The 16599-nt window shown below is 34.0% G+C and overlaps 1 protein-coding gene across 12 annotated transcripts in view; it reads left to right on the top strand.

The window, feature by feature from the left end:
- IMMP2L (inner mitochondrial membrane peptidase subunit 2) overlaps positions 1 to 16599 on the top strand; it is an 872645-nt gene that overhangs the window by 380401 nt on the left and 475645 nt on the right. The window contains exon 1 of one of the 12 annotated variants that reach the window (XM_074035820.1): positions 1 to 16599. This exon is cut by the window's left edge and continues 29325 nt beyond it; it is cut by the window's right edge and continues 43089 nt beyond it. The exons of the other annotated variants lie outside the window; for them this stretch is intronic. The gene's annotated coding sequence lies outside the window, so the exon portion shown is untranslated. 12 annotated transcript variants of the gene reach the window in all.

Genomic DNA, 16599 nt, shown 5'->3' with positions numbered 1-16599 from the left:
AAGCTCCTTCCTGCTCTATTCCCCATCCATTTGAGTCTTCACATCTGTAGTTAAGGCCACAACAGCCTAGTCTCCCCTGAGATATAGCAAACCTGAGTTACTTTAGAACAAAGACTATTCTCAATAAGAGATATCAGACTATTGGATTATAGACCGAATTCCCTTATAGAACGTTCCCTTGGAGAGTCCCTGGTTCTCTTATTAGGTTGGGGCATCATCCACTGCATCTCAGGTCTCTCTGGCAGCACTGCACACAAAATCTATAGAAAATCTATCAAGCCCCTTATCCCATCCCACCCTCATCTAAAGCTCACGAAACTCCACCAGCTAAGTTTCCCACTGATACCAATCCACACAAGCCACTTAGGGTTTAATTTAATGTTCTATGACAAGGCAGGAACATACACGTGACAGAATTGAGACGACCAGAATATTGACAGGGGATTATCAACTTTTTTTTTCAGAGTTTCAAGGATAAACGAAGCTAGACACTAGTTAAAGCACTGAGGAGAGATTTGATTGAGTAATAAATAGTTGCATTAGGGAAGTGAGTCCAGCATGAATTGAACTCAACTTCACCAAAACAAAAAGCTGGAGACTGTTTAGAGGCCAGGGACTGGCACTGAGGGGTGTTAATAGGGGGTTGGTCCATGTGATGAAGCCACCTGGGTTTGTTAATTGACACTTCTCCAGAGGAGAAGCAATCTATCTTTATGACAGGAGGCAATGGTATTAGTCAGAGCAAGGTGCCCACTAGAAGTTGGGCCTTAACTCCCACAGGATCTGGGAGTGAGAGTGACAGTTGTCTCCCAGAATGTTTGCATCTCATAGAGAGAGCATTCAGGTCCTTGAGGAAACAGTTTGGGATAGCAGATTGTCCCAAAGGGCAAAAAAGCATTTATAATTGCAAGCTTTCCAAAGCAACTGCTCTATAAGAGCAGGGTTCAGGGGCCTATCTGGTTTGGGACTGGAACAAACAGCAAGTTCTTCTGGCAGTATTGAGCTTTTTTCAGGCATGCACTCTAAGGTGGGATGGGGTCATCCTAGAGCTGTGGCCTTGAGCAGTTAGAAACTATGTTAGTGTTTGTTCAAGTCTCGTAGTGTTTATGTTGGTGGGGGTGGGGGTGTCTAGACAAAATCATTTGTGCCAAGAGTTTGCAGTTTTTATCTGCCACGGTTGAGGCTTAGTCAAGTGGAGGATCGGAGGATTCTGACAAAAGTTTGGTCAGGAGAAAGTCATTTGGCAAGAGCGTACCTTCTAGCTGGAAATTTTATCTTACCTTGGAGCTTGGCAAACACAATGGGGAAAGAAAACCCAAAACTACTCACTCAAAACCTGGAATCTTCCTTGATTCACAAACATGCCTTCTGTAAAGTTAAAATCAACTTTAAAAATGGATAATGAATGCATCCCTGTGGAGGATGTGCCCTCCCTAAGCTGAGTAGGTGACTACATTTGATGACTCTAATATATGTTTTCATAAACTTTAGTATATTTGTGTTGTACTTATTGTCATTTTAAAATGTCACATTTTCCCTTTTTAATGTTGCCAGACTTTATCCCTTATGATTCTAAGAGCTCATGTTTACCTGAGGTCATTGCTCCTTGAGATGACTTTAGAAATAAATTTTGTACAATTCTAATCAAATTTCAGAGTTTAATAAATTTCTTCAAGATTCTTTTAAATTTCTTCATGTCTTAGACATTTTAAAAACTCTTTGGAAACACGTACGTGTAATGCATTTAGGGAGATGTAAAAGACATAATTTTTAACAAAATCTTAGCGATCAATAGTTTGTTTACCAATAAATATAAAAACTGGTATGACCTTACTTTTGGTTTGGTTTGCAGGCATTGATTTTGTGATTTTGATATAAACAATTTTAGTGTGTTAACCAGAGCAGACCATCCTTTGGACTAATATTAGCCATCTAACAGTTGTTAAACACAAGTGGTAACTCACACATACTCACATATTATGGAGTTCAACATCAGAATTCTATTTAAAGCAATATCCAAATATAATGTTTTTTTTAAATGTTGGGTCCTTTATTTGAAGTGGAGACATTTTAGTTTGTCAAGTTGTCTTAAAAATTGTCCTGTCAATAAAATTATTTATAATGAAATGAATAAATTGCTTCTTTGCAGTAAACATTTCATTCATTAGGATCAAAAACCTTGTGGATAATGAATGTCCTAAAGTCTTTTCACTATTTTGAGCAAATTGGTATTTAATACTGTTGCTCCATACAATACACTTGTTTAGCATACTTATTACTCACATCCTTGAATTCTGAGGAATGTGCTCTGAAGCATTTGTGAAATTTGAATATACCATGATAGGATACCTAAAAAATTCATCATCACTAAAGGTTATTTTGGGTAACTTTTTCGTTTCCTGGTTTGCTTTTTTTTTAACTGTAACTGAGTAATCAGTTTTATCAGATACTTTTTTCTCTATCTGTTGAGATAATTTTAATTTTGTCTTGTAGAATGTTAACATAGTAAATTACATTTGTAGTTCTTTTAGTTATAATCCCCTTGTAATCCTAAAAGTTGAACTTAGTCAAACAGTAGAAATGTTTTTATGTATCACTGGATTTCATTTTTATAACATTTTGTTCAGGATATTTACATATACATACATGAGTGAGAGGGCATATTATTTTTTGTTCTATTGTCATAATCTGTTTTTTCATCAAAGCTATATTGACTTCATAGAGTTGGGAAATAAATCACTCCTCCCTTCCGTGCCCTTTCCCCCCATTCTCTAGAAAAGTGAAAGATTGAAATGCTTTGTTTATTGAAAGTCTGATAAAACTTCCATTTAAAAGTCTCAGAGTCTGTTGTATTTATGGAAAGATTTTAAGGAAATAATTCCATTTATTTAAAAGTTGTATATTTATTTGTATTTTTATTCTTTGTTGAGATCAACTCTATTTTATAAAGATATTTCAATTTAATGAAAGTTTTTTCAACTTATTGGCAGATAAGTATTCACAGAACTCTTTTAGTATCTTTTAATTCTGTTAAATCTCTGATTATGTTACCTTTTTCATTTCTAATATTTATTTGGCCCTCTTTTATTAATTTTTCAAACTTGTCAGAAGTTTATCTGAATTCTTAGTTTTTTCAAAGAATTAACTTTGCATTTTGTGATTCCTGTTTAATCTTACATTTTATATGTCTTTATATATATTTTTAAATTTTTTTACATTTTATTTTATATTTCTTTAATTTTTGTTCATACCTTTATTACTTTCAATTACCTTTATTTTTACTTTATTTCTCATTGTCTAACTTCCTAAATGACATACTTAGCTCATGAATTTATCCTTCTATCTTAATAAAAATTTAAGTCATTAAACTTTTAACAGAGAGTACTCAACATATATATGATAAAGAGTAAAGAACCAGTTGAGTTATAGGTGTTAATTCATTTACTCACTTACATGCAAAATGACTTACTCACCATACCAGCCTTAAAACATATACGATTTAAATTTTAGTGTCCATACAAGCTTTTTGTAAACCACAACTGTGATCTATAGAAATTGTAGTAAACTACTCTAATATGTATAAACCTAGGCAAAAACACTGCTCAAAGGTTTGTTAGTGGAATTTATCATTTTTCCTATATATAGCAGTTCTCTGAAGCATTTTTTTATAGCTTTTTAATATTTTCAGATAACTTATTTATAATAATACAAACATACTTATGGCATACTTTCATAAATTACGTAAGTGAAATTTGCCTGTATTTTGCTGTTGCATTTTTTGGATATATTTAATACTGATTTATTCTGTTTGCTCATATTTATGAGATGAAGAAGAATTTAGCATCTATCATCACTGATCAGTTTTAACCACGATTAGAATTTTACTAAAATACCCCTTATGAATCATATCATTTAGTAAGTGAAGAACCAAAAGTGTGAAGCTGCTCTGTGCAAGTTGATACCGTTAACTTTGGAGCACTTGAAATGCAGCTAGTCTGAATTGAGATGTGCCCTAGGATAAAATCCAGACTGGATTTTGAAGACATAGTAATAAAAAAAAGAATGTAAGATGCCTCATTAATAATATTTATGTTGATTGCATGTTTAAGTAATAATATTTGAGGTATATTATAAAGTAAAATATATTATCAAAAGTTCACCTTTTTTCCTCTTTAAATGTGTCTATTAGAAAACTTAATGTTGCATATATGATTCACCTTATATTTCTGTTGGACAGTGCTTCTCTAAGAGTTCATTTCTTCATGTAAGCCTTCATGAGAAATTGGTAAAAAATACAGTGACAAAACACAGGGCTTCTATTCCCCATTTAAGGCATTTAGCTTATTTCAAAATTCATTTATTTTGTTTTCTTCCTTTTGTTTAGTGAATTTATTTTTGCTGGCTGAGTGTTTTCTTAATTTGGAGAAGTTAAAAATTATTACGGAAAAGGTTGTTGTTTTTTCAAGCCAAATACATCAACCAGGTAAATATTTTAAGGTATAAATATCATCAGTATCAACCTGAGGACAGGCGTGGTAGCTCACACCTGTAATCCCAGCACTTTGGGAGGCCAAGGTGGGCAGATCATGAGGTCAGGAGTTCGAGACCAGCCTGTCCAACATGGTGAAACCCCATCTCTACTAAAAATGCAAAAGTTAGCTGGGTGTGGTGACACGTGCCTGTAGTCCCAGCTACTCGGGAGCCTGAGGCAGGAGAATCGCTTGAACCTGGTAGGTGGAGGTTGCAGTGAGCCGAGATCATGCCACTGCACTGTAGCCTGGGCGACAGAGCGAGACTCCGTCTCAAAATAAATAAACAAATAAAATAATCAGCACCAATCTGAACAGAAAATACCCTTTCTTAGTAGAATGCTGCCAGAAACATTTTAAATTTCAAAACATAATTTTATGTGACCTAGTTTAGAACTTCTAAAGGTACATTATGACATTTGGTGGAATAAGCGTCTGGATATTAAGCATATGCTTATAAAAGAAGAGAAGACGCTCCGTTTAATTTTGGTCATGTTTATCTCATTGATACTCTAAATTTAGGTGTGATCATAAAGCATCTATTGTAGAAAGGTTAGACCAGTCCTTGATTTCCAGTTGGATTTTGTATTAAGCTTGGGCTGAATAGCTTGGAATGGAAACTTAGATATTACTCACAAAACAAATTATTTGTTCTTCAGTTTGATAATTCAAGAAAACTGAAATAAATAACCCCGTTTGTTATCTGCATTATTCAACAGAATATGTATTTGTGGATCTTTGAAAAAACGTATACGCAATATAACTTCTTACCTGTTTAGAAACAATATCATAGACAGTTGTGTAGCACCCATGAGTATGAGAATGTCCTAAAAGAACTGAAAACTGTGATTAGAAAAACTAGAGTTTTGGACGAAAGTTAAATTTGCGTCTTATAACAGTTTTACATTTAGAAATTACTCTTAGCAATCGTAAAATCACATAATTACCTCCAGGCATAGTTGCTACTACTTTATGTAGTGAACAGTGTTTAGTTGCAAGTGCTATAATGGATTATATTATATAATTTAAAAATCTCACCCTTATGAATTATGTTTTTACTGTCATTACTGTTGAGTTTATTTGGTATGCAACAGTCTTTGATGATTCTCTCTATATGTGTATCTATATCTACCTATATCTATCTATAATCAGAGCACTTTGAAGAGTTGAAAATATTGGAATGTATTTTCTTTGACATGTAAAAAATACTGTAATCTTATTTTACATTTTTATGAGTTTTTGCCAAAATGTGTTTTTGCTTCTGGAATAATAAAAACATATATTAAGGTATTATTTTTGTATATAGAGTATGGGATGAGAGAATGCTCACAAGCTAGAAAACTGTAATAAAAATTCTGACAGTAATGTAGTGCTAATAGTAATATATTTTAATGATGTCATCGGGGCCAGATTTGTGTTGCTTATGCAGACAACTAGAGTAAGTTAATATAGTTGTGTAATCACCAATAATATCCAGAAAATGTGTTTACTGTTTGATTATAGTTTTTTTTAAAAAAATATTTATTATTTTATTTTATTTTTAAAATTTTTGTGCTTAGATAGTAGGTATATATGTTTAGAGGGTACATGAGATATTTTGATATGGGTATACAATGTGTAATAATTACATCAGGGTAAATGGGATATCTATTACCTCAAGCATTTATTCTTTATTTGTGTTACAAATGCTCCAGTTACACTCTTTTAGTTTTTAAATGCACAATAAATTATTGTTGACTGTAGTCACAGTGTTGTACTATCAAATACTAAATCTTATTCATTCTATCTAACCATATTTTTGTATCCATTAACCATCCCCACTCCTCCTCCAATATGCTTCCTATTCTGGTAACCATCATTCTACTCTCTACCTCTATGAGTTCCATTGTTTTTTTAGTTCCCACAAATAAGTAAGAACATGTGAAATTTGTCTTTTCATGCCTATTTTATTTCATTTAACATAATGACCTCCAAAACCATCCATGTGGTTGCAAATGTCAAGATTTTATTATTTGTTATGGCTGAATAGAACTCAACTGTGTATATGCACCACATCCATTGTTGGACACTTAGGTTGCTTCCAAATCTTGGCTATTGTGAATAATGCTTCAACAAACATGGGAGTACAGATATCTCTTTGATATACTGATTCCCTTTCTGTGGGTATATACCCAGCAGTGGGAGTGCTGGATCATATGGTAGTTCTATTTTTAGTTTTATGAGGAGCCTCCGAACTGTTCGTTGTAGTGGAGGTACTAATTTACATTCTCACCAGCAGTGCACAGGGAGTCTGTTTTCTCCGCATCCTTACAGCATTTGTTAATGCCTTATGTTTTACATGAAAGCCATTTGAACTGGAATGCGATGTTACCTCATTGTAGTTTTGATTTTCATTTCTCTGTTGATCCGTGATGTTGAACACCTTTTAGGTGAAATAGACGGATTTTTTGAAAATCACCCGTTCTCATCACTGACACATGGAGTAGTAGAAAATTTGAATTGTCATATCTGTTAAGAAAATAAACTCTGTCAATAGAAACCTCCTCACAGAAAAAAATGTCAGGCCCAGAAGACTTCACCAGTCTGGTGTTCCAAACATGTAGGAAATACTAGATACAAGGTCTGCTCACAAAGTCATTTGTATTTCTCTGTGCTAGCTTGAAAGACTTAGAAAATGAAAATTTTAAAAGATGACATTAATACTAGCATCAAAATCATCAAATACCTAGGGAAAAATAAAAGATTTGTAAAACCTGTGCACAAATTTCAAAAGTAAAAGAAACCTAAATTAATGGAAAGATATATCATGAGTTTATGAATTGTGTCAATGTCGACTCAGGAAACTGAGTATAGATTTAATGTAATCCCAATTAAATATTCAACAGGATTTTGTGGGAGAAATGCAAAGGCCCAAGAGTAACCAGGTCAGTGTTGAAAAACAAGAATGAGGTTGGAGGACTAACATTACCAGATAACAAAATGCATTAATATTGAAATTTAATATTTAGAAAATAAAGTAACTTAAAATACCAAGTATTAGAGAGGGAAGATGTGGAGCAGCTAGAACTTTTAAGGTGCTTGTGGCAATGGAAGTTGGTATAACCACTCTGGAAAACTGTTGACAGCCTAGTCTAAAGCTGAACTTAAACATCTCCTGTGACCCACCTATTCTAATCCTAAATACATACCAAACCAAAAAATGTGTGTAGCTGTACCACAAAATCTATACAAGAGTATTTTAAATAAACTAAACAATGGAAATGTCTATCAAGAATAGAAATAATAAAAATCCTGTAGATATAAAATTAAATTCTATAGAGCAATGAAAAGGCATAAACTATGACAATACAAAGAACACGGATAAATCTCACAGGTATAATCTGGAGCAAAGAAGTCAAACACAAAATAGTACATATTCTATATTTTAATATCCATGAGTTCTCAGACAGGCAAAGTTAAAATGGCAGTTTAAAATTGTTGTTACCTTTAAAGAGGCAAAATCCCTGGGATGGAGCACAAGGGAAGCTTTCTGGAATGGTTGATGTAAGTGAGTTCACTTCATGAAAATACATCCAAGCTAGGCCTAAAATTTTTACATTTTACAATATCTATGTTATGTAACAATGAAAAGTTTTTAAAAGTATATATTATTTTTGTTCAGTAGAAAACATGACTGTCTGTGTATATGTGTAATTGCATATACATTTCCATGACAATGCACACAAGTTTCCATTGTCATGGAAATGTATGTGCAGTTATACATATACACAGACAGGGAGACAGAGGAATATAAATGCAAGGCTTTCTAGTGAAAAAAGTTTTATTGACCACATTGGCATTTCAGATGGCTTAGAGATTGGTTAGAAGAGAGCTTAGTTTACCTGTTCTAATGTTCCAATTTATGTGTTCCAAGAAGGAAAATGCCTACCCAGAGAAGATCTAAATAGTTTATTTAGAGTGACTATTTCTCAGTTTCTCTGTTTCCTAGTGGATAAGCAGTTGCTGGTGACATTCTCCCCAGAAGCAGAGTCAGCCAGAGTTGAATGTTATTGTCCAGCTTTTTTGCTGCTCTAGTATTCTCAAGGCTTGCGTCACCAGCCCCAAAGTAACGACACACACTACTGCAATGATATCTGCATTCCACCTAAGGAAGTTTTGGAAACTTTGGGTTCTTCTGTTTCTTACAACAAATGCAGAAACAGAAAAACCATATTCATCCTGATCCTAGGAAAGAAGGCAGAATTATTACCCATACATCTTTGAATATATCTCTCCTCCCCAGCTGAGTTTTAATAATAACTCATGATCTGGATGTGGTAGCTTATGCCTGTAATGTCAGTTTTTGGGAAGCCAAGGTGTAGGAGATCACGTGAGCCCAGGACATCTCAGATCACGTGAGATCACGTCTCAGATCACGTGAGACCAACCTGGGCAACGTAGTGGGACCCTGTCTTTACAAAAAATTAAAAAAATTACCTGAGCATGGTGGGGCATGGCTCTAGTCCCAGCTACTTGGGAGGCTGACACAAGGGGATCACTTGAACCTGGGAGGTCAAGGCTGCAGTGAACCATGGTCACACCACTGTACGCCAGCGTGGGTGACTGACAAGAGTGAGATCTTGTGTCAAAAAACAACAACAACAAAGAAAGAAAACTGAACTAATGTACAGTGATTTTTAGACTTCAGCCATCTCGTGTGTTAAATGTAAACTCAAACTGCTATTAAGAGTTTATTAATTATCCCTAGTTCACAGAAAGTAAGATTTGGAGCAATGAGGTTCTTACATTCCAAGTAAAATTCCTTCATGTAGTTTAACCAGTATTGGTTTACCATCACCATTTTCTTTTTGCTGAAATTAATTTGAAAGTCAGATATAACAATAGTAGTGATAAAAAGGGATGTTCTTTTCATGGTGAAGTTTGGGTTTTCTTGGTGTTATTTTTCTTATTGTATTTAAAAAATAACATTCTATTTGCTGACGAGATGCTTATAATTCTCACTAGGAAGATCCTAAAAATATATATGTATATGGTGGATAATAATGCTAATGCCTATCTACCATTATTATGTTTCTAGCAGGACTTTAGAAATCTAAGAAATAAATAGCCAGTTAGTAAAGATAAAGCAGTCAGGTGTTAGAAATATCTATTAAAGGTACTTTAAAGTAGTTTTAATTTTATTTTTAACATTTTAAGCTATTAAATATAATAGTGTGGTATATAATAGAGCATATGCATCTTTAATTTCAATAGACTAAGAAACAAGATTGAGTAATAAATGAATCATTGTGCTGTGAAATTAGTGGGGATCTTTTCCTTTTTCATAAAAAGAGAAAAGCAATGATACATGAGAGCCTTATTAGTAAGAAACTTACTGGGAGAATAATTTGATAAAACGTGAAGACTCTCAGCAGCGCAGTTTCTAGTCCAAGAAATTTGAATAAGTGTTAGGAAATATGAATTTGTTTCTGCTTCATCTAACTAGATTTGGTACAATGGGGTGTTCAGTTAGGGAGAAAAAGCCTCTGGTACTTAATAAGGCAATAATTCATGCGGAATGGATATGAGCAGTCATTGAATGAAAAATTGATTTTTATAGTGTCCCAGACTTGGTAACTTTGGAGATTTGTGTGCTTATTGTACAACTACCATAAAGAAAATGTGTATTTCTCATTAAAAGGTGAGTACCTTTTTTCCTGTGTTGTATATATGTTTGTTAAGAGTTTAATCATTTTTCATCTGCAATTTTAGACACTCTTACTGTGTTTCCAAGTACAGTGTAAGTAAAGAAAAATAACATGGCCTCATGGTCTACTGATTTCTGTTAATCCAGAGTAGGTCAATTCATAAACTGGTCAATTTCCATCCTTACCATGAAGAGATAGGCACAGTTTAGTTTATATTGTAAATCAAAACATCCTTTAACAATCCAGAAGGCTGCAAAGTTAAGATTACCCCTCGTAACTAACAGAAAGTTATACTATTTACTGATTATGTTGTAAGTCAAACTACTGCACTGTTCTGATTCTGTGTGGTAGCATAGTGTTTATTGTTACAGTATGTCTCAATATATAAAACAAAAAAATTAACTTTAGCCGGTATAAGTCTTTGTGTTGACATTTTATTGACAATGAAGTTTGAATACCTATAAATCTTCTTTAAAATTCCCAAAGTCATGATGACTTTTAAATACTGTTCTGTTAAGAACTTGTTTTAAAAAAGAAAAATTGAGTAACTAGCTATTTGCCATAAGGCAGTACTCCTAAACATATAAAATGCTATTTTAAAGAGATATGCTTCCTTTCCCCTCATGTATAATATATTCTATTTTGGCATACCTAAAGGCCTTTAGAATTCTTTACAGTAAAACTGCAGGTTTTTGCATTTATATTTAACTCAGAAAAATCAACAAAAATATTACTTTGAGGCTTGATATTTATCCAGCTATCCATTCATCATTCATCTATATATATTTATGTACAGCTATCCAGTATTTACCTGGCACTGTCCTAAGTTCTGGAATACTAAGAAGAATGACATTTACTTCTTGTTAGCTCATAATTCAGTAGAGATAGATAATATTTAAAAAGAGAAAGTAAGAAGATGGGATTAGAAGAAAGTAAATAGAGATTATTTTTGTAGTATAAAACTTTGGAGAAGATGAAATAATGACCCTTTTGTCTATTAATGAGGAGGAGCCGAGTTGAGGATAGAGTACATAGAACATCTTGCTAGCATCTGCTTGTGTTCTGGTAGAGTTTTATGAACTGAGCTGAAACTTCAACAAGTAATCTCACTTATTAGGGAGGATGACAAAGGAAAAACTTTCGGTATATGTAACTGTTTTTCTATTATACTATGCTTAATAAATTAAGATTTCCTTTCTCAAAATATATTCTACTAAGAAGTTGCTAGTGTGAGAAATAAACAAACGCAGTGCTAAAATGTGATGGGTGCAGTAACAGAGATGTTTGCAGGATTCAGTGGGAAGAGGGAGTACTATACTTTTGCTGAATTGAGGAAGAGCCTAAGGAAAAGTTATACATAAGAGGCAAAGTGGTTTAAATAACGGTAGTGCAGTGGTAACATTAAGTGCTCAAAGGGAAGGCAATGTGTAGATTTTAAGCATTTAAAACTTTAAATTAATTATGATTAATTATGTAATTAATAGCAATTAATATTACATTTTAAAACTTTGAACATATACTAAATTATAGTGAAGAGTCTAGTAAAATACAATGTATTTTACCCCACCAACTTTCTCCCTTCCAAGATTATTTTAAAGCAAATCCCAACACCATAGTATTTTTATCTGTAAGTATTTCCATCAATATCTATGGATAAGGTCATTCATACATAGTTATTATTACTCTTATCACATCTAAAACTTTGAGAATAATCTCTTAATCTCAAATACTGTTTTCAGATTTTGTTTGTTTGTTTGAGACAGAGTGAAACTCTGTCACCCAGGCTGGAATGCAGTGGTGCGATCTCGACTCACTGCAACCTCCGCCTCCCAGGTTCAAGCGATTCTCCTGCCTCAGCCTCCTGAGTAGCTGGGATTACAGGCATGCACCACCACACCCAGCTCATTTTTGTACTTTTAGTAGAGATGGGGTTTCACCATATTGGCCAGGCTGGTTCTGAACTCCTGATCTCAGGAAATCTGCCCTCCTCAAGTGGTGGTATTACAGGCGTGAGCCACTGCGCCTGGCCCTGTGTTCAGATTTTCGTGATTGACTCATAAATGTTATGTTTATTTTTTACATTTGGTTTGTTCAAAATAGGAGGCCCACATGTTATGTTTTGGTAAAATTAGGAGCTCCATATTTTACATTTTGGTTATGTCCCTTAAATATAGTTTTAATTCCATAGATCAGTTATGTCTCTGTCTCTTTTTGTCTCTGTCTCTTTCTTTCTTCCTCCCTCTCTCTCATTACAATTTGTTTGTTGAAATTTGTTGAAGAAACCAGGTTAGTTTTGCTGTAGATAGTTTCCCACATGTTGAATTTTGGTGATTATATCCCTGTATTTTCATTGAACCTATTTCTCTGTGCCCTATATTTCATGTAAGCTGGTTGTTAGATCTTTCTAGACATTTTAAAGATGTGGAAAAAGAATGAAAAATAAACTGTATGATCCCAAATGGCTATCAGTAGAACTGAGGCCTTCCCTTTCTCAATTACTATTTAAGTTCAACAAATGCTGATTGAACCTTCTTTATGCTCAGGTACACTGGCAGGTGGCCTAGATGTTATACAGATCAGTAAAATTCAAAGTCTGTTTTCAAGTGCTTATAATAGTTCACTGTTACACAGGAGTCACACTGGCCAGCTTGCTCAAGAATCCCAGGACAGTATTCTCTAGAATATCCTGACCCTAACACAGGCAGACAGAGCAGTTCTCTGGTGGGAAACAGCTTTTCCTATGGAATAAAAGCCACCAGTGCTTATAATCTCTCCAGGCATCAGGAATGGACTGTGGCTAATGAAATGGCACAGTTGGTTATATGGAAGCCATGCAGAAGAGCAGGTAACCTGAAGTAATCTGCTAGGAGACCAAAGAGAAAATTAAGCTCAAAAAAGATTAGTAGGGCATGCTTATTTCTCTGAGAAAAGAATAGCCAATATGGCTTGCATTTTCCACCATAAGATGAATATATACATATGTATATCTATAGACACACATACATGTTCATATAAGTATTGTTTTTACTTCGAGAGTGTAAAATTCTATAGTAATGAATATTTTGAGTGCTTGAAGGAAAAACAAAGGACAAAACACATCTCAACCTTGTTTCTCCTTAGTTGGCTTTGTTTCATGTTTGAATTGTGAAGCCAGCTCAGTGGCAGAGCCAATTATAGCAAAGGTCTGTCAGACTCTATCCCAGGGACTCAGTTGGTGGTTTGGTGCAAGTTCGTACTGTCAAGATGAGTGGTTTTGTTCACGATTTTTAATGTAATAGCAGGTAATGTACTCTTTAATACCAGGAGGTTCATTTGCCTGTAGTGGAAAGGGAGCAGCTATTGAGGGAAGTTCGTTAGGGAGGCAGAACCAGGACCCCCTTAACTGACAGCCTAGAAATGAGAGTAAACCCTGTGTCTTGGAGATGCTTGAGGAATAAAGATTTGAACATATGACAAGACTTATTTAAAAATTAAAAATAGAGAGCCTGTATCTTTGGTGGGTTATGTCAACCCCTATGTGAAATTGCAATACATTGTCAAACCTGCAAAGAGATCACAATATTCTATTTGGTTTTCATGTCATGGTTGAGATTTTAAGTTTCTTGCAAGTCACTGCATAATAAAGGCAGGCATGACAAAGTCAAATAAAACAAAGTAGTACTGGAAATAAAATAAAAAGTGAAATGGAATTTTGTTAAGGTTTGGCTTCCTGACATATCCAAATTTATTGGTGAACTGTCAGTGTATTACTTCATGGGGTATAAGAATAGCCAGCAGTTGTTTTTTAGATGTTTTAAATAAAAATTTGACGAGTTGCTTCTTTCTTCAAAGAAAGGTAATCTTGAACATAAAGTGATCCTCCCGTTTTTTTCATACACATCATTGTAGATGACTCAAATAGCTATTTAACATTTTATTTTATTAATTTTGTTATATTGGTTATGTAAATCACATATACTTATTTCAATAAACAGCTGACACTTGAACAACGTGGATTTGAACTGTGGGGTCTGTGTGTACATGAATTTTTTTCCTATACATGTTGGAAAATTTTTTGGACATTTGCAACAATTTGAATAAACTCACAGCTGAACCAATTAGTCTAACAATATCAAAAAGTTAAGAAAAGTTACGTATGTCATGAATGTATAAAATATATGTAAGTACTAGTTTATGTGTTAATTGACTGTTAATGTTATCTGTAAGACTTCCAGTCAACAGTAGGCTATTAGTAGTTAATTTTTGAGGGAGTCAAAAGTTAAATGCAGATTTTCAACTGCTTGGGGGTTGACACCCCTAAACCCCACGTTGTTATAGGGCCAACCATATTACTTTTTTCTGCTCTTACGTTTCATGAAGAATCTGTCAGTGTTTTACATGTATCTTCAATATCAGTGTTTTTCATTATTAGAACCACTTTCTGAGTCACTTAACAGTTTCAGAACATATCTTCTTCTTTCTTTTGACTTCTGACCTGATGTTATCACTGCAATTATATCCCAAACTGTAATAACTTATAAAACATGAAGGGATTGGTTTTAGTTCTGTTTTGTTTCATCTTCTCTGTGGTTTATATTTGTGATGTCTTCAACATAACTACTTACTGTATTACTTTTAACGTACTCTTTGAATTTTTTTATTACAGCAGCAGCATAGCAAGTGGATAAAAGCAGACTCTGGAGTCAGCCTGTCTAGATTCAAATTTTATTTACTCTATCTGTGACCTTGGCCTCATTAAGTTATCTCTGTTTTAGTTTTTTTCCTATAGTTAATAATAGTCCCAACCTCATAGAATAGCTTTGAACATACAGTGAGTTGTTCCACATGAAGCACTTAGAGGAACTATTACTATTTAAGTGTTTCATAACAAAGTATAATCATTTGACATTAAATAAACCAATATACTCATTTGGTAACACAACACAGACACACACACACACGCGGACACACACACACACATACACGTATGTCATCCACTACTTGCAATTGTGAGATTATACTCCCAGAAATAATTTCAGAATGAATAAAGGTAGAAGCAAATAAATCTGTAAAGTGTCCTCTGTAAAGCTTAAAAGACAGAAATTATTGCAGTAATCTCACCTTAATATGTCTTTTTAAAATAGTATTTTTGCCCCAGGTAAAAACTGTCATCTACTGAAATGTTTTTACAATAACTTTATTGAGATATAATTTATATACTGTAGGTTTCACACTTTTAATGTACATAATTCCATGAATGTTAATATATTTACAGAGTTGTACAGTTATTACCACGATGGAATTTCAGAACATTTTTCCTTATCCCCAAAAGAAACCCCATGCACTCTAGCAATCATTCCCTATTCCTTCCTCTACCCTAGCGCTAGCAAGCACTATCTACTACTTTCTGTTTGTGTAGATTTGCCTGTTTTCACTATTTCATGTAATTGGAATCATACAATATTTAGCCTATTGTGAGTGGATTCTTTCAGTTAGCATAATGTTTTCAAGATTCCTCAATATTTTAACATGTATCAGAACCTCATTTGTTTTTATTGCCAAATAAAATTCCATTGTATAGATGTACCACATTTTATTATCCATTCAACAGATGACGAAAACTTGGGCTGCTTCTATTTTTCACCTGATATGAATAATGTTACTATGAACACTGGTGTAGAGGGTTTAGCATAGACATATGTTTTCAGTACTCTTGGGGTATATACCTAGGAGTAGAAATGCTGGGTCATATGGTAACTGTATTTTTAACATTTTCAGGAACTGCCTACTGTTTCCCAAAGCAGCAATTTAAAACCATAGAAAGCTCACTGTTCTTAGCAAGATTCAGCTATTTTTCTTGAGTAAATGCTTCTTGGAACATTGCAAGCATTTGTTCAACTTTTGGAATTCTGAAAAAGTTTATTTGGACAACTGTTTGTGTTTTGGTTGCTTTTATAGAGGAGCATATTTTTGGAGGTCCTTACTTCACCATTCTAGAAGTGGTCGCTCCTGCCTCCCAACCACTAAAATTAAAACAATCTGACTATGGAGGACTAGAGCCACTAATGTGCTTTCAGGCCCAGAGAGTGAAGCAGAGGATTAAGCCTAAGGAATCTGAATCTCCATGGTGGAAAAGTACTAAGAGGAGAAAGAAGCTATGCCTCGGAGAAGAGTGCATTGAAGTGACCCACTGGATAAATCCCTTTTTATGTGGATACTTAGAGATATTGCCAACATGTATTCTCATATTTTTCCATGTATGTTGATGTAATCCTTCCAGTTTACAAGGCTCTCTTGCCTAAAGATAACTTTCAGTCAGTGCTCTCATTTTGGACGGAAACCATTGGGAAAGATAAACAATTGCATGAAAGTCCCATGCAAGACCTTTATATTAATTAAACCAA

The sequence above is a fragment of the Macaca fascicularis genome, chromosome 3 (genome assembly GCF_037993035.2).
Source record: "Macaca fascicularis isolate 582-1 chromosome 3, T2T-MFA8v1.1".
In the NCBI taxonomy this organism is placed as follows: domain Eukaryota; kingdom Metazoa; phylum Chordata; class Mammalia; order Primates; family Cercopithecidae; genus Macaca; species Macaca fascicularis.
The sequence above is the reverse complement of the archived record's forward strand: the minus strand, read 5'-3'. Positions and strand labels throughout refer to the sequence as shown.